The sequence below is a fragment of the Felis catus genome, chromosome C2 (assembly GCF_018350175.1).
Source record: "Felis catus isolate Fca126 chromosome C2, F.catus_Fca126_mat1.0, whole genome shotgun sequence".
Lineage (NCBI taxonomy): Eukaryota > Metazoa > Chordata > Mammalia > Carnivora > Felidae > Felis > Felis catus.
The window spans coordinates 154,785,317-154,802,652 of NC_058376.1; the positions used below are offsets into that span (position 1 = coordinate 154,785,317).

General features: G+C 36.9%; 1 non-coding gene across 1 annotated transcript; it reads left to right on the forward strand.

Moving 5' to 3' along the window:
• The first annotated feature begins 16,884 nt into the window (after nucleotides 1-16,884).
• LOC111556423 lies at nucleotides 16,885-16,989 on the forward strand. Its single transcript, XR_002735903.1, has one exon. It is a non-coding gene; the product is annotated as a U6 spliceosomal RNA (small nuclear RNA).
• Nucleotides 16,990-17,336: the final 347 nt, after the last annotated feature.

Here is a 17,336-nt window from a genome sequence, read left to right on the forward strand (position 1 = left end):
ACCTGGAGCTACGGAAATCATCTTGAGACAATGAAGGCTAGTCAAAGAAGAAAAGGAAGGAAAAACTGATATCCCAAGGACAGTAGAGCAGGAGCTGGGCAAAGGTCTCCTTAGAGATACCCATTAGCTACTTTTCCAAATGTGAAGTTCTCTAACTCCAGACTATCTCTTATAGAAAGTAATTTAACTCTTTACAGTTGTTCAGTCACTTTCCGTTGGGTGTTCTGTCGCTTGTCATGAAAATAAAAGAGCTAAAACTGTTCGAAGGAATGAATCAAGTAGAATATATTAGGGATCGATGGTGTAGCTAGGTTTTAAATAAATTTTAGCAACTCCACGTAAAATTTTAGGGTGGAGACCCTAAAAGCATTGTTATCCACTCTACATCTTATTTTATGGCCGGTACCCTAGGATTCAGCTATCTCTTTGCCTATTTCTTGTCTCCTTAATGCAGCTCTATTCAGAACACAGGGATACTGACATGTGAGCTATGTACAATCCATTTTAGAAACGGATGGAGTGGGAAGAGAAATTTAATTGGCCAAACTGAGACCCATAAGTAATCAGTAGAGAGTGAAGCAAAGAATACCTGGCTAAAGAAACAAATGTATTATAATTAGGCCAATTATCCTAGATGTAGTTCATCAGCTTGTAGTGATAAAGGCTGTTAATGAGCTTTGTCACTGACAGCGTTACTTTCTAATCTTAATCCTTTTTAGGGTTATTAGCTTTAATGCTACTTGCACAGAGATAAGTTAATTTATACTGAAATTAAATGGAAAAATAACAAGTAATGATTGTTGCATTTGAGCAGAAACTTATAAAGTTTTCTTGCTGACAAAACTTTACTGAAAGGCAGGGCAAAAATGCCCAGAGTTTTGAGCAGGTGGAGGAGATTCAGAACAAGAGAAGCATTTGTTAGAGGAAAGACTCCTAAATACTCTTGAGGACGGTCACTCAATTTACAGTTAATATCAATAAACGGAATGACTGATAGCTCTTTTCTTTTCTTTTAGGTGTCAGCACACCCTGGTCTGTCTGCCATCGAGAAAATTCTTCGACAAGGTAAACCTTTGACGAAGAGTCGCTGAACATAATTGCTCTACACCCCCATATACATCACAGGTGGTCCTTGGCTTACAATGGTTTCACTTACAATTTTTCAACTTTACAATTGTGCCAAAGGGATACATATTTGGTCAAAACTGTAATTTTGAATGTTGTTCCTTTCCCAGGCTAGTGATATGCATATGATCCTTTCTCATGATTCGGGGCAGTGGTGGGAAGCTTTAGCCCTCAGTCAGCTACCCGATCGGAAGTGTGAGCAAGTGATACGCTTAGAACCACTGTGTACCCACACAACCCTTCTGTTTTTCACTTTCAGCACGATATCTAATACATTACATGAGATAGGCAACACTTTATTATGCAGTAGGCTTACTGTTAGATGATTTTGCCCAATTTGAGGCTAATGTAAGTGTTCTGAGCATGCTTAAGGTAGACGAGGCCTAGGTATGCTCTTTAGTTTGGGTATATCGAATGCATTTTCAACTTGGGGTGGGTTTAACAGGATTTAACCCCGTCATAAGTTGAGGGAGATCTGTACTAAGAAACCTTCACAAATGCGTTAATAGAATCTTTAATCATGACCTCTGTCAGCCTGACTCAACCAAAGTTCTTCATCTGAGCCTCCAGACACAGAAATGATTACAGTGACTAAGTTCTCTTGCTCATAATACAGAACTATTGCCCATCCCGATCCATAGAAGTTCATTCATTAAACATAATAGATGACTTGGGCACCTGGGTGGCTCAGTCGGTGAAGCATCCGACTTCAGTTCAGGTCATGATCTCATGCTCATGAGTTTGAGCCCCGTGTCGGACTCTGTGCTGACAGCGCAGAGCCTGGAGCCCGCTTCAGATTCTGTGTCTTCCTCTCTTTCTGCCCCTTCCCCCGCTTGCTCTCTCTCTCTCTCAAAAATAAATATGCATTAAAAAAAATAATCGACTTAGGGCATTAAAGCTTAGGACTTTCAAGAACCACAGTTTAATAAATTTGCTAGAATTAGAAGTATTCTTATACTGACTGACCCTTTATGCATTTATTTATTTATCTGTCAATATTTATTAAATTATTACTTTGTGTTACATTTAACTGTATCTGAGTTAAATAATACTGTGCTTAATAGTGTGTGTGTGCATATATATATGTAGATATATGTATATATATACTATTAATTAATTGTGTTTAATATATAGCACTAGAGGGTGACCCTATCTCATTCTCATTCCACTGAGGAAGGTTTCGAATACTTCATCACTAAATATTATGGTAGCCATAGTCATGCATGTGTATGTATGTATGCTATTCTCTGTACTAGATTAAAATTTTTTCTATTAACTTCTACTGCACTAATATCTTCTTTCATGAATGCATGTTAAAATTTATCAAATTTTCTGTATCAATTGTGATGATTATGCGCATTATCTCCTTTACTTCGTTAAGCAGTAAAATAAGATGGCTCATTTTCACACCGTTATTGGGATAGAGTTTGCATATAGTAAATTTGGCCTATTAAAAGTATGCCATTTGCTATGTTGTAACATGTGTATGCACTTTAGAGATCATTACTACAACCACAATGACCATATCTGTCACTCCTGAAAGTTTTATTGTGTTTCTTTCTCATTTCCCCTTCTGAACATAATAATTGAAGATATCGTGGATGATTTTAACACACAGTAACCCATCAAATAGACATGAAAAAATAAGTCATGTACCAGATTTGAGTTACATGAATAAATGTAACTGATATATAAATCACTGTACCTCAAGACTGTAGAGTACTTATTTTTTCAAACACACAGAAAACATTTACAAAATGTAACACTATGCTGGACCTCAAAGCAGATTTTAACAAATTTCAGATGACTGAAACTACTCTGAGATGTTCCCTTATGGAAATAGAACTATGTTAAAAATTGATAACAAATAGAACAACGTAAAAGATAAAAAATAATTGGAAAGTAGACCATGCACTTCTCAATGATGAATGGATAAAAGATGAACTAATAATGAACATTAGGCAATATTTTAAACATTGGATTCAGTGAAAGAAATGTACCGTATATGAAAAAAAAGTTAGAAAATAGCTAAAGACGTGTGTAGAACATAACCTTAAATGTTGTGTATTATAAGAGAAGGAGGGTTAAAAATCAATCATCTACAGAAGTTAGAAACAGAATCACAAAGTAGGTGTCTGGCTGGTTCAGTTGGTGGAGTGTGTGACCCTTGATCTCAGAGTCATGATTTTAGCTCTATGTTGAGCACTTAAAAAAAGAAAACAAAAACAAAAACAAAAACAAGAGTAGCAAAGTAAACTTAAACAGAAAGAAGGAAATAAGATATAATTAGATATCAAGAAAATATAGAACAACACTAGACAAGACCATAAATGTCAAATGATTATGCTCTAAAAGACTACTGAAATTCAAAAATTCTCCTGAGACAGATCTTTTTGTTGAAGTGACTAATATCAGGAAGAAAAATAGAGACATAAATACTGATTCTGCAAACATTAAAAAGATACACAGATCTGAAACATGGCAATGCACTTGCAAATTGATGAAAAAATAAATTCTGAGAACTAATATATGAAGAAGTAAAACATCAACTTATTCTACAACTGTAATTGATTCTATAATTGCGTCATGGGAACGCGGAAATCTCTATGCTCACCTTCAGTGGCAAATTCTATGAAGCGGGTCTATCATGTCTTATCAGGTTAACTGTATAAGTAGAGTGGAACTTGATACCCAAGTCTTGACAGGATGTCTGAAAAGAGAAGAAATACAGCCTAACTTCTCTCATGGACGTCGATAAATCTAACATGATCATCTTACGGAAACAGATAGAACATTTGCTACAAGTTATCAGAACTTTATGAAAAATAAATAACTTTCAGAAAACCAGAAATAAAAGAGGACTTTCTTCATCTTCTGTAGAGTTGTCAGTAAATGACTAACAAAAACATCCTTCTGAATGGTCCACTTGCCATTGGAATAGAAATCTGTGCCAGTACAATGAAGCAAGTAGAATAAGGAAAAGTTACGTGGATTTAAAACAGAACAAAACAACAACAACAACGATGAAAATGTCATTAATTGCGAAGATTTTCTTTATTTAGAAAATAAAGGGGCGCCTGGGTGGCCCAGTCGGTTAAGCGTCCGACTTCAGCCAGGGTCACGATCTCGCGGTCCGTGAGTTCGAGCCCGGCGTCGGGCTCTGGGCTGATGGCTCAGAGCCTGGAGCCTGCTTCCCATTCTGTGTCTCCCTCTCTCTCTGCCCCTCCCCCGTTCATGCTCTGTCTCTCTCTGTCTCAAAAATAAATAAACGTTAAAAAAAATAAAAAAAAGAAAAGAAAAATATTTAGATATATTCTTTAGTTCCAAGTGAATTTAGCAATGTGATGAAATACAATGTTAGCACACAAACACTGATGATATTTTTATATTATAGTAATGATCATGAAATCCATCTAAGAGAAATGATTAGACATAGCATAAAAATAATCAGGACTTAGAACTAAATCTAAAAGGGAGTGTGTAAGATAGCATTTTTTGAGAGAAATTAAAGATTTAAATTAATGGAAGAGTAATCTGTATTCATGAAACAAAATTCAATATTGTAAAGGTGTCATTTATACTCAAATTGATTTATAATGCAATAATGAGAATCTATTTTGGTCATCTATTGCCAAAATATGCCGTGAGGAAATAAACCCTCCAAAAAAAATACAGTGATGTAAAATAATAATGTCCTGTGTAGCTCACAATTCTATGCATTGGTTTATGGGTATGGCTGGACCCTCTTTATCTCAGTCAGGCTCTGTCTGCTTCACAATCCAATAGGCAGCTTTGTTTCCAGGGATTGGCTAACGTTGGCTCTGTCCTTATATCCCTCCAATCGATTAGCTTGGCAATGCAAAGCTAGAGGCATGGAAAGGAAGAGGTTCCTAAGACAGAGTAGAAGGAAGCAAGGCCTATTGAAGGCCAGCCTGGGTCTAGTACAGTGTCTTGCTACATCTTTATTGGCCATGCAAATTATAAGGCTACCCCAGACTTAAGAAGAGTGGGAATAGATGATAGTTCTTGAGAGAAACTATAGAGTTACATTATATGGGGTGGATTCAAGGAGACCAATAATTAAGGCCAATAAAGAAGTCAGTCTACCACAAAACCAACTCAAAATCCCAGCAAGTATTTTTTGTGTAAATTGAATTTATTGTAGTAGTTATATAGGTATACTCATATGTACAATTATTTTAAGCTACATAGTTACTGATATGTGCATTTTACTCTAAGTAAATAATATTTCCAAATATTCACTGTGAGAAATGAGCTATGAAAAGCTATGATAATCTTGAGGATGAACTATGTTGGAAGACAATATACAATATATGAAGATATAAATGTATTATGTATATTATAATATAAATATAATATATAAGTATAATACAAATTTATATTATATTTATATATTCTATAATACATATTAATATTATGCTTATATATTTAATGATGTATTTTATATTATAATATATTATCTATATTAATATTATATACTATATTATATATTATATTACATATTAATTTATATTAATTAAACAAACTAACAAATGAAACAGAATAGTGTTTGGTAAGAGGATCATATATGTATGCATTTTTGATTTTTGATGCAGTTGGTAAGTCGAATAGTAGAAATGAGTCTTTTCACCAAACTCTGCTGGATTACTTGGATATGTACCTAGAAAAACAATGTAACATAACCTGGTCACCCCATGTAAACATTATTTGTGATGAATTTTTTACCTACATGTGACAAATGAAACACTAACTCTTCAAGGAGTTAACATAGAAGAATATATACTGATGATCAGGGAATAGAAAAAACTATATTAAACTAACTACTAAGGAAACAATTTATGGGGTTGCCTGGCTGGCTCATTCAGTTGAGCAGCCAACTCTTGATTTTGGCTCAGGTCATGATCTCACAGGTGGTGGGACTGAACCCCATGTAGGACTCTGTTGACATCACAGAGCCTGCTGGGGCTTCGCTCCTGCTTTCTCTGCCCCTCCCCTGATTTTGGGTGTGTTCTCTCCCTCTCCCTCAAAATAAATAAATAAACTTAAAAACAGGAAACTGTTTACATGTTTGAACTAAATTGTAATTAGAAACATCTGTGATTGCTTAAGTGAGTAAAAAGTTAAGCTCTGAAACACAGAAGATATTTACAACATCTATAAATGTCAAAGGAATCATTCACTGTCCTTTATAAAAGACCTACAAATCAATGACAACAGATTAAAAAAAAAACAATAAGGGGTACCTGGATGGCTCAGTCTGACTCTTTTTTTTTAACTTTATTTTTTATTTTTTTTAAATTTACATCCAAATTACTTAGCATATAGTGAAGCAATGATTTTGGGAGTAGATTCCTTAATGCCCCTTACCCATTTAGCCCATGCCCCCCTCCAGCAACCCTCAGTTTGTTCTCCATATTTATGAGTCTCTTCTGTTTTGTCCCCCTCCCTGTTTTTATATTATTTTTGTTTCCCTTCCCTTATGTTCATCTGTTTTGTCGCTTAAAGTCCTCATATGCATGAAGTCACATGATTTTTGTCTTTCTCTGATTGACTAATTTCCTTTGCATAATACCTTCCAGTTCCAACCACGTAGTTGCAAATGGCAAGATTTCATTCTTTTTGACTGCCGAGTAATACTCCATTGTCTATATATGCCACGTCTTCTTTATCCATTCATCCAGCAATGGACATTTGGGCTCTTTCCATACTTTGGCTGTTGTTGATAGTGCTGCTATAAACATTGGGGTGCATGTGTCTCTTTGGAACAGCACACTTGTATTCTTTGGATAAATACCTAGTAGTGCAATTGCTAGGTTGTAGGGTAGTTCTATTTTTAGTTTTTTGAGGAACCTCCATACTGTTTTCCAGAGTGGCTGCACCAGCTTTCATTCCCAACAACAATGCAAAAGAGATCCTCTTTCTCTTTCTCGCCAACATCTGTTGTTGCCTGAGTTGTTGATGTTAGCCATTCTGACAGGTGTGAGGTGGTATCTCATTGTGGTTTTGATTTCTATTTCCCTGATGATGAGTGATGTTGAGCATTTTTTCATGTGTCGGTTGGCCATCTGGATGCCTTCTTTGGAGAAGTGTCTATTCATATCTTTTGCCCATTTCTCCACTGGATTATTTGTAGTCTGACTCTTGATTTTGGCTCAGGTCATGAACTTACAGTTCGTGAGTTCAATCCCCATATTGGGCTCTGTGCTGACAGTGCAGATCCTGCTAGGGCTTCTCTGTGTCCCTCTCTTTTCCTCCCTGCTTGTGCTCTTTCTCCCTATCAAAACTAGATAAACATTAAAAAAAAAAACAATGAAAATCTAGGCAAGAGAAAAGAAAGATGATGTCCAAATGGTCAGCAAATCCATGAAAATTTGCTCACCATCATTAGTAAACAGGGAAATGCAAGAATTCTAGGTAGGATGTAGAAGTTCATCACAGAACAACACTTTTCCTGCAACAACTAGAAAAAAATTGGATATATTATAACTTAAAGGCATTGTAGAGCTATGGAAGCAATGAACATTAGAATTAAAATTTCAGAAGGGAGAGAATATCTCTGAGGCTAGAAATCTCTAGCTGTAAAAAAAGAAAAAAGAAATGTCTTAGAAAATTTTCTGTTCCTGGGTGCAATTTGAGGGCCCAGTTTGCTCAGGCAGAGAACCTCTGCTAGGGGTTACAGAAATATGCAAACTACTTAACAGGTACTGGTGTTAGCATGATGAGTTAGAAATTGGAGAGTACACAAATCATGGTCAGTTTTTCCTATGGGACTTTTGACAGGTGCGATGGCTGCTTGGAAAGCTATGGATTCAGGTTAAAAGCTTCTGAAGAGGGGTGCCTGGGTGGCCCAGTCGGTTGGGCGGCCGACTTCGGCTCAGGTCATGATCTCACGGTCCGTGAGTTCGAGCCCCGCATCGGGCTCTGTGCTGACAGCTCAGAGCCTGGAGCCTGTTTCAGATTCTGTGTCTCCCTCTCTCTGACCCTCCCCCATTCATGCTCTGTCTCTCTCTGTCTCAAAAATAAAAAAACGTTAAAAAAAAAAGCTTCTGAAGAGTGTAATCTCTTCTGGTCCTATGTCTCTTAAGAAACAAAGACCCACAGGATTAGGCTACCAGAAACCTGAGCTGGAAATTCTGAATGACAGATAACAGTGCACTGTCTCCTGTAGGTTCCTCTTTCCCATCTCCCTTCCCTACTCCACCTCTCAAGGCTGAAGCAACTGAGACCCACGAGACAGAAAGACTGGGTCAAAATCCTGGTTGGACTCATCCAAGGATTGGGCAAACTCAAAAGACTGAGTCTTTGAAATTATACTGCACCCTTGAATCAGATTAATTTAAAAGGGAATTAACATTATCAACTTCTTTCTTTCTTTCTTTCTTTCTTTCTTTCTTTCTTTCTTTCTTTTCTTTCTTTCTTTCTTTCTTTCCCTAGCAAAAGTAAAGAGAATTGTCACTGATCAAATAAGGAAACCTATAGTTTAGATGGCTCTTTTGTTAAAATGTCTGGCATAAAATTCAAAATTACTGGATATGTAAAGAAGGAAATAAAGCATAATTATGATCAACGAAAGGGCTGACAATATATGTAGGCCATTTAAACATCATGATTATTAGGTTAAAAGAAATAGAAGAAAAGGTGGATAACATGGATGAATGTCATCATAGAGTCTATGTTAATGAACCAAAGGGACATTCCAAAAATGAAAAATGCCATATCCGAGTAGAGAAATACATGTTTACAAAGAGAATGGTCAAGTAGTAGGCCGGGTTAAGAAAACTGAATACAGTTCAGTAGGAAAATGGGCAAAAGGAAACAGAGAGGAAAGCAAATGAAAAGATAAATCAGAATTTACACATTTAGACAAGTCTAAAGTTCTAGTGAAGACCTTAGATATCTTTAGTACTATTTGAATCCCTTCCTTCCTTATGTTATAGGGTGTGTACATTTAAATTTTACCTTATTTTTAAAAAATATTTTTAGCCACTTCCTCTACATTTGTACTGTTGTCATTGTACTTTTGAACCATTAATAGTTCCCTAGTTTGTAATTGTAATTCTATGCCACAGGCTGTAACCACCATCTCTGAATCAGGAGCTGACAGATATGAAAAAGGTTTGAACAAAGCCTAAAACCTCATCTAGAGGAAAAACAGGCTTCCCAGAATCATTATAATAAAGTAATAGTCTCCACCCACAATAAATAACATTTATTAAAAATAAATAAAATGTTTATTTATTTTTGAGAGAGAGAGAGACAGAGAGACAGAAGGTGAGTAGGGGAGGGGCAGAGAGAGAAGGAGACACAGAATCCGAAGCAGGCTCCAGGCTCTGAGCTGTCAGCACAGAGCCCAACGTGGGGCTCGAACTCATAAACCATGAGATCGTGACCTGAGCCGAAGTCAGAGGCTCAACCGACTGAGCCACCAGGTGCCTCATTACCTTGTTATTTTTGAGCACTAAGAGACATTTAGTGCTGCTGTAAATATTTATTTAGATTCATTCACATATTTACTATTTCCTTTGTTTAACAATACTTCTTTCATCTCAGATGCACATTTTCAGATAGTTCATCAATGAGTGTCTTTAAATACAAAAAAAAATTCAGATTTTTTAAAATGGCATCAATTTACCCCAATGTCAGTTTAAATATATCTGTAGATTTGCAGTTTTTTTCTCTCCATATTTTGATGATATCATCAGACAGATTTGGGTCTTCTTTTAATGTTTTTGGGAAGTCAGCTCTCAGTTTATTTATTGTTTGTTTTCTTATCATCTAATTTTCTCTAGAGTTTCTGTTGCTTTGGTGTTCCAACTTAAATTATGATGTATTGTATAGTTATTTTTATTATTTTATTTTAGTTGATACTTTTTATATTGAGTTTAAGGGTCATCTTGAATCTGAATATTTACTTCTTAGGTAAATTTGGGAAAAACTTCAGTTAATTTTTTTCAAATATTAACCCTTCTCATTGAGGTTTTCTTCTCAGAATTGCATTCGTCCTCACTCATCAGTGTCATTTAACATTTATTTTTTATATACTTTTTCATCTCTAATGTCTGTAGTCTGCTGCATTATCAGACATATCAACACTTGGCTATTTCTCACTTTCTCTCTGTCTAATATGCTCTTTAGATTGCTCATTTTCCAATTACATATATATTACATAAATTGAAAGGAAAATAAGAAATTTAAACTATACATTTATCTGTATCTATATGCATATAACTGTTAGAAGATCTATTTTCGACTTTTCAAGTACCTCTGTTAATTAATAGTTATGTATTCCTTCATCATACATATAATGCAATCTTAAATTTTTTTAATGTTTGTTTAGTTTTGAGAGAGAGAGAGAGAGAGAGAGAGAGAGAGAGAGAGAAAGCACAAGCAGGACAGGAGAAGAAGGAGAGGGAAACACAGAATCTGAAGCAGGCTCCAGGCTCCCAGCTGTCAGCACAAAGCCCAGTGCAGGGCTCGAACTCATGAACCACAAGATCATGACCTGAGCCGAGGTCAGATGCTTAACCTACTGAGCCACCCAGGCACTCCATTATAATACAATCTTAAATAGTCAGACTAATATGTTTTAATTACATATCTATATTTTATCTGATAAATTCAAGATCTGCTATCCTAATATATCTGATCTCACTTTTTTTTTTCATCTCTCACCATAAGTTTTATTCATAGTGGCTTGGTTTCTTGCGTATTAGATATTTTTTTATTTATTACAGTTGTTGTTGTTGCTATTGTGAACTTATTGAAACCTCATCTGTAAAACCTCTTTGACTCCTGGGGTTAAGTTATGTTTCTCCAGAGAGTAGTCTTAACTTCCTCTCCTCTTCACTTAGGGGCCTTTAACCAATGTGGAATGACCTGAAACTAAACTTCCGTCTTTGAGAGGGTTTTAATTCACAAATATTTACATTTGTGTCTATTTTTAGCAAATTGCAAAAGTATGTGTACACACATACACTCATACACGCACAAACTACATTTATACTCATTTACTCTCCATTCAAAATCAAGGATGAGATACAGCTATCTTATCCATCTCCCTCTGTATTATTTTTCCTTCAGTTCGTTGTGGGTTTTGGCTTTCACAAAGGCAGACTTACTACTGAGGTTTTGTATGAAACCCACCAGCATTGCAAGGGTCTCTGGCTTTATCTACAGTCTAACACAAAAAGACCGACGTAAGTACTCAGCTCTAGGCCATCAGAGATAATCAGATGCTCTGGAAAATGTTCTGTCATCAGTACTCAGTACTGTTCTAAATTTACTTTCTCTCTCAATCTCTAGCTTCTGTAGACTGTTCTATTTCATAATAGCTTATATTTTATTCAGGACTTTTTAGGTACCTTGTTTCACAAGGATTGCTCTGGTCACCATGACCGCCATATTGCTAGAACTGAAAATACGGTTTTGTTACTTTTTTTTTTAATGTTTATTTAGTTTTGAGAGAGAGAGAGACAGAGCATAAGCAGGCAAGGGGAAGAAAGAGAGGGAGACACAGAATCCAAAGCAGGCTCCAGGCTCTGAGCTGTCAGCACAGAGCCCAACATGGGGCTCAAACTCACAAACCATGAGCTGAAACCAGATGCTTAAATAACTGAGCCACCCAGGCACCCCCAGTTTTGTTACTTTAAAAGTCATAGCTGCCAGAACACCTGGGGGCTCAGTCAGTTAAGTGTCCAACTCTTGATTTTGGCTCAGGTCATGATCTCACGGTTCATGCATTCAAGCCTTGCAATGGGTCCAAATTGGCTGTGCGGAGCCTGCTTGGGGTTGTCTCTTTTTCCTTCTCTCTCCACCCCCATTCCCACTCGTGCTTACGCGCGCTCTCTCTCTCTCTCCAAATAAATAAATAAGCTTAAAAAAAGTCATAGCTGTCAAAAACAGAATCCAACATATAATTTAAAAATACAGAGAAAAAAAAAAGCCCACCCCACAACAACTACTATTTCTGAGTTCCGCACTCTCCCTTCACATAAACATAAACTATAGTTTAAAAGAGTACTTAATTATACACTGGTAACGTTGCTAGAGAACTTGGCAGACGTTCTACTTTTAGAAGCACTGCACGTAGATTTATATATCACATTTTACATAATGAAGACTTTTTTCCCCACCTCTTACTAAAGCAAAGTAATAATAATGATAATAATAAGCTTCTTAAAAGAAGGATGGGGATATAGCAGGAAGGCTCAGCGGGCTGAGACAAGGAACAAGTTAAGGGTGCTGCAAGTTAAAGGGTGGGTGGTTGATACATTTCACATACAAGGTGAAAGCCTTAAGATTGTGTAGCCCCAACTAGATCATGTCAATGTTCAAGGCATCCCAGATTCTCTGCGTTGTTTAGAGATAAGCACGAAATCTAAACATATGCCCGAACTGAACAGCCTTTCCTCTGGATTGCACTCATGTGGGGTTTCACATATGGCTGTGCTCCACTTCTCAATCTCCAAAATAAGGTATAATTTAGACTACTGTTTGAGTAATTGAGCACATGGGCAATGGTTCTTCTTTTTCCTGTTGTTCGGAATGAAATGATCAGAAAAGCAGAACTTCATGCTTCCTGGTTGCTATTTGGTTGCTATTGGGTTGCCAAGCCTGGTTGCAATTTGGTTGCTATTTCCGAGCATGCTGACTTGCTTCAGAAAGCCTTGAGCCCTTTCGTGAGCATATGCTAGTCTGGTTAGTTCTGCCTGTATGCTTAGGTATGTGGCAAGATGGCCCCTTTACAAACCTATCTCTAATGCAAGACATAGGCAACATGGAGAATATTTCTTTGGCATTGATTTTGACACGAGTGATTCCATGCCGGTTCTGAGCCTCAGAGCCTTGAAGAAGACTGATTGTTTCTGTCTTGGTTTCTTGGAGACCCGAGCCACCTGAAAAATGTCCCATTTTTCTAGAGAGGTAATACAAAGAAGCCTTATACTTCCATTGATAGGGAGAGGTTCTAGCTAAGATCAGCCTTGAAGACAACAGCCATATCAACGAAGTCATCTTGGGCCCTTCTGACAAATCCACCTGCCAGTGAAACAGCACTGACCGTCTCCAGTGGATACAACAGGGAGCAGAAGACTTGCTCGTCTGAGCCCTTGCCACATTCCTAACCCACACATTATGAAACTTAATGTAATTGTCTTTGCAAGTAGTTTGTTTCACAGCAACGAATGAATGAAGCCCTTGTTAAGCAGAACTTCTCTCTTTTGTCAGTAGCTAAAAACGTAGTTATTTTGGATACGGGACTTCCATCCACAATTACGTGGCTCAGGAATGAACTAGAAGCTGTACATTTACAAGGTGGTTTTGACAAAGACAGGATGAGAATTATTACTTCAATAACGTGATAATTTTGGAGATGTGCTGTATTCAGGCCTCATCTCCTCAAGGTATCTGCTATTGAGCTGTATAAGGGAACTGGAAAGCAAGTAGATAAAAGCCATCTGAGTATGCTGTCAAAAACAACTTTTGGTGTGGTCACTTATAGATGAAACTGGCTGGGAGTAAAAGATAAGAAAGCTAGTAAGGTTTTGAAGAAATTAAGTTGCCAAAGACCATTAGTTTCATCTGAGAATTCTGTTATTATTGTTATCATTTTTTTTGACAAGTCTCAGGAAAGCTCTCAGTAGGAAGTAGGCTATAGAAGGTGCAGAGGTCCCAAAGAGGACACATACCCTTATAGCCATGTTTGATATGCCCAGAAAATAAGAAATGTGGAGATCCATTTGGGAATTTATTGCTTTTCCTCCAAAAGTTTCATTTTTCAGGAGGAGATTCTTTAAGCATCGATGAATTCGAGCTGAATGTCTTACATACACTATGTACTTGCTGAACTGTTTGTTTAGGTATTCCAACAATAACTGATGGATTATAATGACTCATTAATTGAAAATATGTTCAATTGTAGGGTTTTTTCTATTTCTCGCTTTGATTCTGGTAGTTTTTGCTATATGTATGTTGAAGCTCTCTTATTAGGTATATTCACATTCAATATCAGTATATCTTCCTGGTAAACTTCCCTTTTTATCATGATAGAATATTTACTTCGGCTAATAAGCCTTATCTTAAAGAATACTTTGTCTATTATTTTTTCTTATTGTTATAATGTGTATGCCATATTCTTCTATTCTTTTGTTCTCAACTTATCATATAGACAGCATGCAGTTCAGTCTTGCCTTTTGTTTAACTTTTAATTTTAATGTTTTAAGCCAGTCTCAAGCTCTCTCCCTTTAATTGGAAACTGGTCCATTTATACTTAATGAAATTATATAAACATTTACATTTGTGTATTCCATCTTAGTATTGATATCTTTTAGCTGCATCCGTTGTTTGTTTCTCTTAGGAAAAGAGCTAGATTTATTTGTGTGTGTTTTTGATTCTGACAAGATGAGATTTAACTTTTTACTACACCATGTCACAAACATTCTCTCATTTAACACATTTCCTCCAGTTCTATGTGAGAAACATCAACCTGTCCATCCTGCCATGTCTGTCAATGGGATGCAGCTGAGGGAAAACACTGCCACCATGAACCATCGTCCTTCACATTGTTTTGCACGTGTGTCAGGATCCTTTGCCTACACTCATAAAACCAGGTGTTAACCATACATTGTCAAAGGGATTGGCTCATTTTATCCAATGTAATATCAGGAAGTGTATCATCAAGGGCCATGCTTCATCAAGTACAGACAGATGACTAGAGTCTGGTACTTCTGTTAAAGAAGAAAATATAGTTAGACATAATTTAGAATTTCTGAGGCTTTCCTCTCTTCTTGTTTCATACATCCCCCAAGGGCCAGCTCATCTTTTTCCCCGAAATTCAGTTTTTCCATAAATTAACCCCTGTGTATGCTACTCTTCTGGATAATTCCCTCTCATTTGTGTCTTGCTTCTCGTTTCCACAGCCCCTCCTATCATGCAGACCATGTCTCAGCTGTGTCACCTCGGTCACATCTTGACACGCATCTCCTCTCCACTTTCCAGCCTCTGCCCCACCTGCATCAGCATCACCCAGAACGAGAAAGAAACAAACTCTCAGGCACCATGCCAGATTTACTAGCCCAGTAACTCTGTGGGTGCAGTCTGGCCATCGGTGCTCGTTTGGAATCACACTCAAGTACGAGAACCCCTGCTGGATACTAACGATGATGTCAAACCATCCCTCCCATCAACATGTTATCTTTAACACCAATTTCCTCTGTCCATTGAAGCTGCCGATTGAACAAGGGTCACACTACTACAGAGAAAATCCAGAATATTATCTTTATCTCAATTATTGCTTATAATTTAGAAGTAAATTCAACTTTATCTTTGGATTTTTGTTATTACCAGATTGGGGGGGGCAAACATTAGCCAAAATGAATGACTCAACATCCAAGTGTGCCCCGACATGAAAATTGACAAGAGATGATCTACTCTACTCCAGCAGTCTGTATCTATGCATATATCCATATATCCATGTCCTGCATATCCTGTATATCTAGCCCCTTCCTTGTTTCCGTGCATAAAATTTTATTGCAACACAATATTAGTCAAGCTAATTATTTAATTATTTATTTATTTATTTATTTATTGGTATTATTTAATGGCTGCTTTTGCATTGCAGCAGCAGATTTGAGCAGTTGTAACAGAGACTAAATGGCCTGCACAGCTAAAATATCTGGCCCCTTACAGAAAAAAATTTTGACCCCTGATCAACATCGTCACCAGGTATTCATTCGACAGATGTTTATTAAACATTCGCCACTACACAGGCACCGTTTCAGGCACTGAGGATATAGAAGTAAACCAAGGACACAGACCTCTGCAATCATGGAACATATATTAAAATGAGGGAAGGTGGCTGAAAATAAACATCATGCCAGTAAATAATTAATAAGACAATTTCAGAAAGTCATTTGTGCTGTGAAGAAAACCAAGTGGATAAAATGATGGAAAGTGACTGTCCAGGAGACAGCACCATTAGGTTAGGTGTCAGGAGGCCTCCAAAGAGGTGGCATCGAGCTAAAATCTCAATGAAATGATGAAATGATAAAAAGAAACAAGATGCGCAAAGTTCATGGGAAGGAAATGACCTTGGTTTGTCTGAAAAACATAGAGAAGGCCAGCCTGGTTGGAGCAAAGTAAGAAGACATGGGGCCCGGGATACATGTTGGCAAGACTCCTGATCAATGACAAATTGTATTCTTTCATTTCCACCGTGTCTCATAGAAGGAAGTGTATTGATTAAAGGTTGCTTACTATTCTTTTGTGTGCTAATGATTTATGTTGGTTGCGCCGCAAGCATAAATGATTTTTACATCAATGGTGAGAAAATTAGGAACTTCTGATTAAAAATTGTAAGAAAAGGGCTAGATTAATGTCCTGTTTAGACACAAGGTTGAAATATTGCTCCTTAGTCATCTCTACCTTCATCAGGCTGTTTAAGGTGGCATCATTAAGCCAGACCTTAACATTTTCCACTTCCCTAAACTTAGTGACATGAACAAGCACAAAGCAAAACAAAAGAAAAATAAAACTCAAAGACCATCAGTAAACAAGCAATGGAAAGAGCCACTGACGTGAACATGAACAAGAAATAAGTTTAAGAATGCATACAAATCTCCTTCTCTAATTTTTGTGGAAAACTGTATTGAGTGTAGGTGCATAGTGGGGAATGGTGGTTTGTTGAGAAGAGGAAAGTGTTAATGAAACACTACAAATGCAAATCAAGAATCAACAACTTAGGTTTGCTTTGGTATCACATCTACTAAAATTAGAAAGACTCAGAAAAGATTAGCACGCTCTGGTGCAAGGACAAACATATAAATGCATGAAGTTTTCCATATTTTTAAAAAATGGGCAAAGGAGTTGCATAGAGACTTCTCCAAAAATGATATACAAATGGCCAACAAACATGTGAAAAGATGCTCAACATTAGCAATCACTAGGTAATTGCAAATTACAACCACAATCAACTATCACCTCACACCTCTTGTGTACTGTCCGTGGGAATGAAAAAAGATGCACCTCAAAAATAGCACGGAATTTTCTCAAAAAATTAAAACAGAACTACCAAATGATGTAGTAATTCCACTTCTACAATCCAAAAGAGCCGAAAGTAGGATCTAGAAGAAATATTTATACAACCACGTTCCAAGCAGCACTGCGGACAATAGCCAAGAGGTTGAAGCAATCCA